The sequence below is a fragment of the Triticum aestivum genome, chromosome 3B (assembly GCF_018294505.1).
Source record: "Triticum aestivum cultivar Chinese Spring chromosome 3B, IWGSC CS RefSeq v2.1, whole genome shotgun sequence".
Taxonomy (NCBI): Eukaryota; Viridiplantae; Streptophyta; class Magnoliopsida; order Poales; family Poaceae; genus Triticum; species Triticum aestivum.
In genome coordinates, this window is record NC_057801.1 from 52,512,367 (window position 1) to 52,525,004 (window position 12,638).

The following is a 12,638-nucleotide window of genomic DNA, read 5'->3' on the forward strand; positions in this document are numbered from 1 at the left end:
TGATGGTTGAGCGTCTGTCACTTGAGACTATAGTTCATCCAGTAAACTGGAGTTCGCCGCTGTGTCCCTCCCTCGAGCCGCAGGGACCGCGCACCGCGGGGTGGCACAAATGGGCCAGTGGGCCGCGTCTGCGTGCAGGGTGGTTCTTCCTGCGGCGGCCCAACTTGGAAGCGGACTGGCACATACATATCGGACCATCCTAATCTCCACCTCATCCTCACCGAAATCATCAAGCTCTCTAATCTTCCTCTGACAATACGTGTGTTGAACTATCGCGACAACCGACACAAAAAAGTCCAGCAGCTGCCCTCTTCCTTTTCTTTCTCCTCTCATCGTCATGCAATGTGTTAATGTGCAAGTCCGACATCTCTATTAAGATGAAGAAAACAACAATTGAGAAAGCACTCGAGCTTGATTACTAGTGGTACACAAAAAACTCATGCTCATTGCTTGTGTACATGCCCAACTCATCTATATCTATACCAATATAAAAAGACCCAAAGGGGCAGATCCAATTAATCTCGGCCATCAAATCATGTCAATTCAACGACCTAGACTGCTTCAATGTCGAGCGCTCGACACGTTTAGCGTGCAGTTAATTTCATGTACAAAAGTGAGTTGTATATGCAAAAACTATATATACCTCCAGGAAAACAAGGAAAGAGATTTTTGGGTTTTGAGGCAGCATAGCCTTGCTGTGCTGCATATGTGTACAGTGGTCAAGGTATAGAAGTGGTGATGCTTTTCCATCACGACCGTATTTTTTTTACCCTCGCCGTTTGAGCATCTGTCGCCTGAGGCTGAGACTATCATTGTTTCCTAACCCTGACAATATGATCGATGTCGAACCGGTCATCGCATAGATAAGTGGTCATGACCCCCCACAAAGAAAGAAAAAAAAGGACGAGTGACCATCATGATAACATGGAACAGAAATGTGACACATAAGGGCCATCGATGAACATCAGGGCAAGAGTGCCACGCCCCTGACGTGTGAAACTTATCATTCTGGAAGAAAAAAAAGGTTACGCTACTATTCTCAACTGGATGTGGTACGTATCGGACCAGGCCCCATCCTAGTAGTGCCAGGTTACGCTACCCTCAAAAAACAAAACGGCAGGTTACGTTCGAGCAAAACAAAAGTAGTGACAGGTTTCTTAAAAAAGAGTCGTATATTACTGCAGCCACGGATAGAATGTCGCTCTTGTTCTTATGAATTCATGATGTTACTGCCACTGAGCTTCATCAAATGCCTCTTCTTCTTTTTTTTTTTTTTGAGTTGTGCACTGTACATGATAAGACTTCTACACTCGGACCTAGCAAAAGTGAGGCCCTAAATGCTTACATAAACCATGCACTCTGAACCATCATGAAAGTCCTCTTCTGCCCATGAATTCAAATGAGCTCGTCATGAACAGTAAAATCCGAAATTTTGAAAGGAAAAAAATTGTATTTATTTTGTGGCAAAAATTGACAAATGTTTTCAGTGCTTGCAAAGTTTCATCGTGGAAATCATGGAAAATAAATCAACACGCCAAAACGCTTTCCAAAATAGCATTTTTTTAGCATCATTTTTTTGCCATGATTTCCACCAATTCGATTCCATGATGTAATTTCACAAGCACTCAAAACATTTGTCAAAGTTTGTCACAAAAAGAATTTATATTTTTTTCTCAATATTTTTGGTTGAGCTTTGAACTAAGAAACATCTCATCCGATCCGGGATAGAGGGGTTCCCCAATAACTCTCAAGGTAATCTGCAGAAGAAGCCACAGTAGTAGCGATGAGCAGTGGCGGAGGTGGGGTCATGGGGTCAAGCATACCCTGTTGTGCTGCATATGTGTACATTGCCATGTGTGTTGTGGTCAAGGTATTGAAGTGGTAATGCTAGCTTTTCCATTACGACCGCGTTTTTTTCCTCGCCGTTTGAGCATATGTGACTTGAGGCTCGGGATGGGAATGGGCTGACCCGGACCTGGCCTTGGACTCAGCCCTCGTGGCCCCAAGGCCAATTTGAGAGACCACTGGTCGACCCATATAAAGAATAGTCAGTGGCCTCATTGGCCCGATGGGTATTTCGGATTGGCCCAAATTCTTTTTTTACATTGCCTTGTGGACAAACGAGATGTTAAAATTAGGCACGGTTTAATAAAATCTGACTAGTGCAAGAATTAATAAGACTTCTAATACATGGTTAATTGAAAAAATCAAGCCGTCTGCTTGTGATTTTGTACGTGCGCATCTTGCCGAAATATATCAAGACATTTTTTTTGTTCATATACGCGAGCGTTCACCGGAAATTGTACGACAGACTGCGTCGCGAAATCAGGATGAGGTCGATGTAGAACCGGCCAGCGCAAAGATAGGTGGTCAGGATCCACTCGCAAAAAAAAAGGATGAGTGATCATGGTAACAGGGAACTCACAAGCACTCATTGGGTTGGCCAGAGGAGAGTTGTGGTAGTGGTGTAACAGTAATGTAGATGAAAGATCGAAATTGATATGCACACGACACCGTATGCTCGATGCGCAGCCGACACAAACTCTGCATCGTGAGAGAGCCTAGCATCAACTTTACAAGCGGCCTGATGGAAACAACGGGTCAGTATCGTGCCAAAAGTGTCGGCTCTATAGCAATGCTCATGAAGACTAGCGACACTCGTGTCATCTTTCTCGCAAAAAAAAAGACACTCCGTGTCATCTATCACAAATACGTGCAGCTTTTAGTAATTATTAATGTGCTCCGCGCAACCACCCGAAAATACAGAAAGGTGAAAATCTATGCTGAACTGGTTTAACAAAAGGCAAGAGGGAGTATCAGTAAAAGAACAAAAAAAGAAGTCAACACAGACCAGGGGCATATGTGAAATATCACCCAACACGAAGTCAGGCACCGAAATGAAAAAAAAAAGGCTTAATGGACAACTTATCAACGCCAGGGGCCTGGACAGAAAGGAGAAGAAAAGAGCGGAAGGTCCCGCTTACAAAGACTAGTATGCGTGCACGCGCAATGCGCGTCTTTACGTTGCAAAGTGATACGGTGAAAATAAGTCATCAAAATGCCTGGAGAAATGATTCAAGACAAATGAACATTGTGCATGTATTGAAGCATAAAGAAAATACTCGGAATAAGCATAAGAAAGCTTGTCACGTTTCTTACGACAGTAACTATCACATGAATATGTAATTCGCACAAAAATTAGGGTACCTATTGCGAAAAATATATAAATGAACCAGGGTGCATATGAACTCGCATTGAAAATACATTTCTAAATCCTCAAAAAAAAAATTAAAAAGCTACCCGTGTACATCTCCATGTTCTATCTGTGCACAGAAACTTTCACGGAAAAACATTTTTTTTTGCATGTGCAAAAGAGATAAAACAACATGTCGTAAAATGCTACTTAGAAACACTGGAATTTGTCTTTTATGCGGAGGCAAAATAAAAAGACATTTTTTCGTAAAACTTTGTATCGCGCATATATATTGCGAAGATGTATGCGTGAAATTTTATTTGGTATTTTTTCACATTTTAACACACGTTCAAAATGCATTTTTAAAAACCAGGTTCATATGTGCGTACCTAGGTTCAGGTAGTGCCCCCTCTACCCATGGCTATGTTTTACTGTAGCATTCACTACAACTTTCCACCCAGAATTACACGTGAGACAGGTTCATATGTGCGCTATGCACTGGTTTGATTAGTTTAACTTTGTTATTTTTATTTTTCACCTCCTGTCAGACTTAGTGGTACAGCTCCCACTCGTGTCTCCAACCACACGTGCCATGTAGCTCTGTGGGCATCTTTAGTAAAACAATTTGCACTGCTCCAGGCGACATGGTGTGACTCTGTTTCGCTCCAAAGAACTGACATGATAGCTACTCGGTGCTAACACATACTCCTAGATGCTTCTAGAGTGACGCAGATAACGCTGATGCTACTGTAGCAGCGAATCCCTGCATTATAAGCCGTCGGATTGAGCCCAATGAATGGCCAGGAATGCATTTGGAAGCATGAAATCAAACATTCAAAACTGGTACACTATATAGTAGTATAGAAAAGGGCACAACCGCATAGGTCTACAAAGAAAAGGGCACAACCGCATAAGCAAAAAGTTCCCAGGGGCGCATCTGTAAGGAACCCAGGGACCGGCGCGCAAAATGTCAAAAAAATTTGGACCATTTCTCGATTTGTGCGTGTCATCCTTGCGCAGGGGCCATGCTAATCTTCTCTGTATCGTTCCAATTTTATCGGATGTCCCCGAAGGGACAGGAGTTATGCAAGAGCTGCGCTTATAAACCGGTTTGAGGCTCTGTCGCTAGGCGATGTGGTACTATTCTGGAGTTCGCTGCTGTCTCCCTGTCCCGCGAGCCGCAGGAACCGCGGGGTGGCACAAATGGGCCGGTGGGTCGCGACTGCGTGCAGGGTGGTTCTTCCTCTGACGGCCCAACTTTGAAGCGAACTGGCACATACATATCACACCAGGCCCAGTTCTCAAAACAAAACAAAAATCAGAGTATCAGACCTGGCCCTATGCTAGTAGTGGCAGGTTACGCTAAAAAAAAGTACTGGCAGGTTTCTCAACCAAAAATATACAGTATATATTACTGCAGCCGTAGACAGAATGTCTCTCTTGATCTGAGATGCATTATGAATTCATGATATTACTCCTAATCTCCAAAACTTGTTACTACTTCCTCTGTTTCTAGTTTATAAGGTGCACACGTTTATGAGAATCAAGTGTGACCATGAATTTTACAAAGGAAATGCGCGTTATGTGTAACCAAAATTATACCACTAAATTCATATATTTGGAAGTGCCACCATCGCAAAAAAATCATTTTTGAAAGTAGTTCTCAATGTAATTTGAAGTCATGCATGATTCACCTTATAAACTATGGAATGGAATAACTACATCAAAAACAGACAAGTTTAAAAATTCCTAGAAAATATCATGCTAGTGAAGAATGGATATAAACTTAGCCTTGTCAATTTTGCATTACAACTAGTATTTGAATTCTGTGCAAAAAATCACATGACGAATTTCCACGCAACAAATGTATGCAACGTGCGTTCTAGAAATTCTAGACCTCTGGTTGAGGCTTTCTCCCTTTGACAAGTTGAATGTATATCGATGGACAGACATGGGCAGTCCCAGTGGACGAGGACAAATGTGATGAATTGCAGCAAGGGATAGAGGGGTTCTGCAGTAACTCTCAAGGTAATCTGCAGAAGAAGACGAGGAGGAGGAGGAGGAGGAGGAGGAAGCAGCAGCCATGGGTTCCAGATTGCCGGTTGGAACAGTGATATTTCCCGTGATTTGTTGGCTGGGTACTGATTGCGGTAATTGTGAATGCGTTTGATATCTCTTTTGAACGTTTTAAAGTCTTGTCTGCAAAAATTATGGGATACAAAATCATACTCTAGCTTCATGTAGAAGGTTCTGGACCTAGGGTTGAACCACGGTCGATTATGCTGTGATTAGTGTGTTAGTGTGATGCTGCAGGTACTTCATTTTGTATGAATCATGTTTGCTCTAAAACCTGAAGGTGGACAGGTGATGGCACTTTAAATTCTGTTCTTTTTATCTTTGTAGCACTTTTAGTCTGAACTGACGAACAGACATGTATCATGTTTCAGCTGCAAGTTGACTGCCAAATGTTATCATACCCAAGCCTCTATTCCAGGCAAAGATTTTGCACTAAGGTTTAGCCACTTGTGTGAAAATGATGTATGGTGAATACCGCATGTGACACGTGCTATTTGTTTGGTACCTGGTGGTGTACAAATACCTTGTAGATTTAAGGTTTCATTTTAAATTTTTGAACTGGTGTGGCGTTCGTTTTGGTTGATTTAGCGTTTTTTGTGTGTGTGCGGCTCAGGATGTTCGTGTGTGCGTATGTGCCGTCCCTTTCGGTTGTTTGGACGTGGTTTCTTGCTTATGTGCTATCGCTTTCGGTTCTTCTAATGTGGTTGTTTTTTTAATGTGTGCCACTGCCCATTCTAGCTGTAGCGTGCAAGTTTTCAAATTTTGGCTTCCTTTGTTTATTTACTCTCTTTGGACATAAATTGGGCCTCATCAAAAGCATATGTTTGGAACAGATAGTTCATCAAGCTTGCAAAGCACAATCACTATCAGGTTTATCCATGATGATCAAGCTGTTAGCTAATCTCATAGTGGTCACAAGTAATAACAACAAAGAGCTATTAACAGAACGCGGGAGATCAAATCAATCAAAGCAATATAAAAAACTCATAAACATAAGCTATAGATAATTCAAGGCAAAAAGAAGAGAGGAATTAGTTGATTAATTGAGTTGTTGCATGCATGCAGACTAATTGGGTGAGGCCGCGTGGCGGCAAGCGGACCCATTGGAGCTGGCCAGTTGATTGGGACTTGATTGCAGCTGCCAGACGACAAAAGGTGTCAGCCATAGCCATGCGACCAATCCGAACTTCCCAGTTGATTGGCACTTGATTCCAGGTGGAAGACGACAAGGTGTGTCGGGCGATGCCATGCATCGGGATCGGTCGAACGACACTGATCACCAATCGGAAGTGCCTAGGAGGGTTGTGTTTGCTTCCAAGAGTAAAGCGACAAGATATGTGCGCCGATCCATGCAGCGGTAGAGGTGATGTGACAGGCAAAGCTGATTGGTCGAAGCGGTGCGGTTGCGCCGCCCGGATATTTCGCGCGGTGATTGCTTTGTCGTTTTCACCGTATAAAATGACGTATCGATGCCACTTTGCCTGGTATTTCCAGAGAATGCACGTCGCTCTACGTCGGTGTTGATGTACTCGTGGTTTCTAGAGTTGTCTGGCATGCTATGGTGCTATAAATATGCTGCTTTTCCTCTTCTGGTCATGCATGTGCTTTCATTTCTCTCCTGTTGCTCGATGGTTGCTCCTTCTTGCAGTCGTGATGGTTTGCGGCGTCCTGGGCGTCCTCGTGGCCCCCGTGCTCTTTCGGTTGGTCATCGCGGTGGCTTAGGGCGTGGTGCTGGTTCTACTGATTCGCCGGATAGTGCTACGTTTGCTCATCGTCGTCCGTCTTGTCGGTCTGGTCGTCGTGCGCGTGGGTCGTCTTCTTCGTGTGCTTTCTCCCTGCCGTCTTCCGTTTCGATGGATATTGATATGTCATCTGGTTTGTCTCTTTTTTGTTGCATTTGATTTATTTTTCCTGGTTTTGTGGATTAATTGTTGTGATTTGGTGTTGCAAGGTGGGTGTAGTCGTCCTTCTGTTGCTTCTCGCGGGGAGGAGATTCGTTTGGGCAAGCGGCCCGTTGATTGTGCTCTTGGTTTGTGTGTTTCGATCAATGAAATCTTATTTTTGGCTGTTGTTTGTTTGTACTTAATCATTTGATATGTTTTGTATTTACAGATGTATCTTCCTGTGGGTCGGAGACGTCTCGACGCGATGTTGTTGCTTCTGTTGCCTCTTTGCCTCCTACTATAGACTATGGTATCCTCTCTATTTTTTTTATTAAAGTGTGTAGGTTGATTTGATAGTTGAATATGGGTATTATCGGCTGGAGGTATCGTTTTATTGGGTTGGGATCCGTGCGTGGTCTTATTGTGTTGGGATTTGTGTGTGGTTTGCCCGATGTGGTTAGTTGCATGGGACATGCATGTTAGTTGGCTGGAAAAATACTGTTTGTGTTAGCTCCACGTCGTGGTGTTTAAAAAAAAAGAAAAAAAGTGCCCAACCGGCGCTGTTGGGCTCATAGTAGCTTACAGACCGTGCCCAAATCAAGCCCTAAGGCGACTCGGGCGGCTGATCGAGCCTACTGGCGGGCCCAGCCACGTGGTCCAACGGGGCAGTGGATGTAAGTGCATCTAGTGCCCCTTAGTGATTTTGGTGTATTGAAGACTTATAGGTTAAGGGACTAATGCGTTTGTGAGTGTACACAGGTCTATAAGTCTATGAGGAGTTTGATATTTACAGAGAAAGTCGATATAAGGAAAATCTAGTGCCCCTTAGTGATTCTGTCACTGAAGACTTTGATATTCTGAAGACTTTCTGAAGACTTTGAAAGTGAAGAAATTGGTGTGACCTTGAAGACCTGGTATTCATTTGAGGAACATGAAGCATGAAGACATTGTTTTCGTAGTTTCATTTTCTCTTTCTTAAGTCATAGGAAACACCGTACTGTTAAAGGGGGTCGAGGAAATACTAAGGAAAAATTTCCATGTGATGCTCAACTCAAAATCCTACACCTACCAATCCCTTCGAGTGAAGCCTTTGAAAATCTCATACAGTTCAGTCACTTTCTTCAGTGACAGAGACGAAGTTCTTCTGGTCGCTGATGAATTTGTTCTGACTGAGGAGTTAGGAATTCGCCAGTGCGAATTGCCTACACAGTGAGGAACACGATAGCCCTGAGGAATTTGAGAGTCAAATTTCCGACCGTTGCTGTGCTGCGCGCCAGCTGTCCCAAAATATCCTATCCACCTAACAGTCATATCATTGAAGGGCATTTATGTCTTATCCTGTCGGGCTGCTCCCTAGGCTATAAATAGCCGCCCCCTACAACCCCTAGTTGGTTGGCTGCTCCGAGAGAACTTGACACTTGTCATTTGAGAGCAACCCATCCTCCGAGGACTTTGAGCGAAAATCATCGAGTGAGGAAAACCCAAAACTAAACCCCTACAAACCCAAAGTGATTGAGCATCACTGAAGAAATTGATCCTGCGTGGATCCGACGCTTGTTACCTTTGAAGACTGTGCTTCTTCCAGACGGTTAGGCGTCATGGTCTAGAGCATCCAAGAGGAATTGTGGATCGCCGAGTGACCAAGTCTGTGAAGGTTTGGAAGTCGCCTGAAGACTTACCACGAGTGATTGGACGAGGTCTGTGTGACCTTAGTTCAAGGAGAATACGGTGAGGACTGGGTGTTCTGAGCTGCGTGCTCAGCGACTGGGTGTCCGGGACTGTGTGTCCTCGAGTTTAAATACTCAGCCGCTCCAACCAGACGTACAACTGAGACAGCAGTTGGAACTGGTCTACCAAATCATTGTCTTCACCAACTAACTAGTTCTATTTCCTCAACCCATTCATCCTCATTACTGTGTTGAGTGTTTGTTCATATCTGTTCTTGAAGACTTTGACTAAAGACTTTCTCAATTTCCTCAGTTCAATTTCTTCAGTCTGTTTGTCTTCATCTTGTGTTATCATGTGATTACGCTTTCTGTACTCTGTGCTAGTCTTCATTTCATAATGATGACCATGCTTATATTCTGTTATGCTTACTTCTGAGTACTTATTCTGCTGCAAGTAGTTCTTCGCTAGGGAATTTCCTCACCGGCAAATTCCTAAGTGAAGAATTCATAAAAATCGCCTATTCACCCCCCTCTAGTCGATATAACGCACTTTCAATTGGTATCAGAGCAAGGTACTCCCTTGTTCTATGTGATTTTGGTTTAATCGCCTGGAGTTTTAGTTATGTCGACCGCAGGTATGAAGATAGTGACATGCCCTATCTTTGACGGTCATGATTATCCCAAGTGGAAGGCCATGATGAGGAAGCACCTCATGGCAATGAACAACGAGCTGTGGACCGTCACTGAGATTGGTCTTACTGATCTATGCAAGATGGCGGACACTGATGATATTCGCAAGTACACTCGACTTGACATCTTGGCGAAGGATATCATCTGTTCCTGCCTATCCAGAGATGAATTCAGGCGCATTATGCATCTTTGCAATGCGAAGCTTTTCTGGGACCGAATCTCTGATGTCTATGAAGGTCATCGAACCCGTCATGATCCCTGGTTTGAGGACTTCAAGGAATCTCTCAAAACGATGACTTTCGAGTCAGAATCATCATCTTCTGCATCATGTCTCATGGCAAAGGGTGACGAGGTAACCGAATGCTCCTCATCGGAGTTTTGTGACGATGAATCTGATGATGATGGATCTGATGATGATATTGCATCTAGTTATACCAAACTTGTTTGCATTGCCACTAAACAACAAACGGCTTTGGAACAAGTTCAAAACATGCTAGACAAAAGTGATGATATGTTGGGTGAAGAAATGGATCGCACTAAAGCCCTGACTGAAAATCTTCAGAGACTTCAGTCCAGGTTTGATAACCTTCAAAGTCATCATAACACTCTCTTATCGGATCATGAGAAACTTTCTTATGAATTTCTTCAAAGAAAGCAAGATCTTGAGAAGCTAAGAGTGAGTTATGAAGATCTTCAGAAGGAGCGATTCATTACTAGCTCAACAAATCAGCGCTTCTCAGGAAGAATTTGTTCCTCCATGCTTAAAGTGCATTGAACGTGAATCTGTTGATTCTTCACCTGAATGTTCAAATGCTTCAACTGTTACAAATTCTTCACCTGCCTCTGCTATCACTAATTCCTCATCTGAGGACATTGCTAGTATCATTGACGACGCAGGGCTGAAGGAATTGTACATGACAGGTGAGGGAGTCCTGGACTAGGGGGTGTCTGGACAGCCGGACTATCATCGTCCGCCGGACTCCAAGACTACGAAGATACAAGATTGAAGACTCCGTCCCGTGTCCGGATGGGACTTTCCTTGGCGTGGAAGGCAAGCTTGGCGATACGGATATGTAGATCTCCTACCATTGTAACCGACTCTGTGTAACCCTAGCCTTCTCCGGTGTCTATATAAACCGGAGGGCTTTAGTCCGTAGGACACAACATACATTACAACAATCATACCATAGGCTAGCTTTAGGGTTTAGCCTCCTTGATCTCGTGGTAGATCCACTCTTGTACTACCCATATCATCAATATTAATCAAGCAGGACGTATGGTTTTACCTCCATCAAGAGGGCCCGAACCTGGGTAAAACATCGTGTCCCTTGTCTCCTGTTACCATCCGCCTAGACGCACAGTTCGGGACCCCCTACCCAAGATCCGCCGGTTTTGACTCCGACATTGGTGCTTTCATTGAGAGTTCCTCTGTGTCGTCACCGATAGGCTCGATGGCTTCTTCAATCAACAACGCTGTCCAGGGTGAGACTTTTTCTCCCCGGACAGATCTTCGTATTCGGCGGCTTCGCACTGCGGGCTAATTCACTTGGCCATCTGGAGCAGATCGAAAGCTACGCCCCTGGCCGTCAGGTCAGATTCGGAAGCCTAAACTTCACGGCCGACATCCGCGGAGACTTGATCTTCGACGGGCTCGAGCCACAGCCAAGCGTGCCGCACTGTTACGATGGGCATGATCTAGCTCTGCCGCCGAACAGTGCCTTGGTGGCCGCACAAGAATCCGCTCCGGCCCTTAGTCCGGAGCCGATCGCCCAGATTGAGGACCGGTGGTTGGACACCGCCTCGGGGGCTGCAACTTCTACGGCGATGGAGCCGAACACTAACCTTGTCCCTCGCGAAGCTCGTGACTCCGAGGTGCCGGACTCCCTGCCGGACTCCGGACCTCCCACGCCCCTGCCAATCGAATCTGATTGGGCGCCGGTTATGGAATTCACCGCCGCGGACATCTTCCAACACTCGCCCTTTGGCGACATCCTAAATTCGCTAAAGCATCTCTCGCTATCCGGAGAGTCCTGGCCGGATTATGGCCAGGATGGTTGGGATACGGACGACGAAGAAATTCAGAGCCCACCCACCACCCACTTTGTAGCCACTGTCGACGATCTAACCGACATGCTAGACTACGACTCCGAAGACATCGACGCTATGGACGACGATGCCGGAGACGAACAGGAACCAGCGCCTACAGGGCACTGGAAGACCACCTCGTCATACGACATATACATGGTGGACACCCCAAAAGATGGGGACGACGAAGAAGAAGCGGAGGCAGATTCCTTAAAGAAATAGCCCAAGCACCGGCGTCAGCGGCGCCGCTCTAAATCCCGCCACAGCAAGAATGGAGATTCCGGCACAGGAGATAATAATACCCCAGAGAGTGCCGAAGATAATCCCCTCCAGCAAGACTCAGCGCAGGAGGATGCAGAAGCAAGCCCTCACGAGAGGGCGGCAGACGAAGAGGTCGAGGACTATAACTATATACCTCCCTCCGAAGACGAGGCAAGCCTCAACGATGACAAATTCGTCGTGCCCGAGGATCCCGTCGAACAAGAGCGTTTTAAACGCAGGCTTATCGCCACGGCAAATAGCCTAAAGAAAAAGCAGCAGCAGCTTCAAGCTGATCAGGACCTGCTGGCCGATTGATGGACCGAGGTCCTCGCAGCCGAAGAGTATAAACTCAAACGCCCCTCCAAAAGCTACCCAAGACGCAAGTTGCTCCCCCGATTAGAGGAGGAAGCATACATACCTTCATCACCAGCGCACGATACGGTAGACCGACCACCCCGTGGTCGCGACAGAGAGACATCCAGGCCCTCCACCAAGACCGTACCCCGGCATTGCTCCAAAAGTACGAAGCCAAGAGGAAAAGCGTCGGACTTGCGAGATATATTGGAGGACAAAGCAAGGCAATCCAGATCCATCCACTACAACAAACCTGTTAATACGTGACGGATTTCGCATGACGTCTTGAGAATCCGTCATGAACCGGCCTAGTACAACGAGCAAGCCCGCTGAAGCCCGCCGAAGCCCACCTGACCCATTCCCCGTATAAAACCTAACCCTAGGTCTCTCCCTGCCCCCCATCTCTTACTCCCTCCGCCGCCGCCCATC

The 12,638-nt window shown here is 45.5% G+C and overlaps 1 non-coding gene across 1 annotated transcript; it reads right to left on the reverse strand.

The window, feature by feature from the left end:
* Window positions 1-4,167: 4,167 nt before the first annotated feature.
* LOC123072991 (U6 spliceosomal RNA) lies at window positions 4,168-4,270 on the reverse strand. The gene has a single exon (XR_006435519.1). It is a non-coding gene; the product is annotated as a U6 spliceosomal RNA (small nuclear RNA).
* Window positions 4,271-12,638: the final 8,368 nt, after the last annotated feature.